This window comes from Garra rufa, chromosome 19 (genome assembly GCF_049309525.1).
Source record: "Garra rufa chromosome 19, GarRuf1.0, whole genome shotgun sequence".
Taxonomy (NCBI): domain Eukaryota; kingdom Metazoa; phylum Chordata; class Actinopteri; order Cypriniformes; family Cyprinidae; genus Garra; species Garra rufa.
The window spans coordinates 35045693-35046661 of NC_133379.1; positions in this window are offsets into that span (position 1 = coordinate 35045693).

Consider the following 969-nt stretch of genomic DNA (forward strand, 5'->3'; position numbering starts at 1 on the left):
AAAAAAATCAGGCTCTCATGAAATCTTTGAAATCAATCTTTGTATGGCTAGTTTATTCAGTTATTCAGTATTGTTGTGTTTCCCCTGTTTTATTCGTTTAATATTCAGAAACAAGTGCCTTTTTTTTTTCAAAACATTTTTTAAAAGAAAGAATTCAACCCTCCAAAATTTTGTTTGCCTATGTCACAATATGAGATAAATCCAGCCCTGTAAATGATGCTGATTTTTGTTGCCAAATTGGTTTGGAAGCGTTGTTGAATAAACAAGTAACGTTAAACTGAACTTTTATGCCTGTATGACTGACAATTTTATTGACCACTGAGAAAGCATTGATTTGGTAAGATGATGGTTCATACCATGTAGAAAAATTACATTTTGAAAAATAGCTTAGATGTAGTAAACTACTTTTGCCGTGTTGCTGCTGTAGCTTAGCTTAGCTAAGGAATGGGAAACCACTACAACACTGTTATACGTCATCATACGTTGTCGCTAGTTCTTAATGTTACATCAGAGGACATGCGCCGATGTTTATCACACATTTCAAGATGTTGAAAAAAATGTTGTAGCGTTGCAAAAAGTACAAATGTACGGTGTACGCACCGTTCATTCACATGTACACATATGGCCGTAAGCAAAACAAACAATGCGTTATCACATGCACGGCAAATTGCAAATCTGTGGTGTAGTGGTGCCTTGAGAAGTGGGTAAATGCTTCATTTGTGTACAGCAAATTGCTGGAGTTCGAAAATCAGGAGTTAGGCAAAAAAGTGTGAAAGAGTTAAATTTTTGGAGTTTATTCTTTAACTTTCACAACAGTTTGTGTTACGGGATACTCCCTGGCTGTGTTGTATTTCGGAGTTCATTCATTGGTGTTCAGGGGCACGTTTTAACAATAACGTTACATCAGGAGCGCGCCATGACACGAGCCTGGTTCTGCCACACGATCGACTGATGAAGTTGTCTACTTCG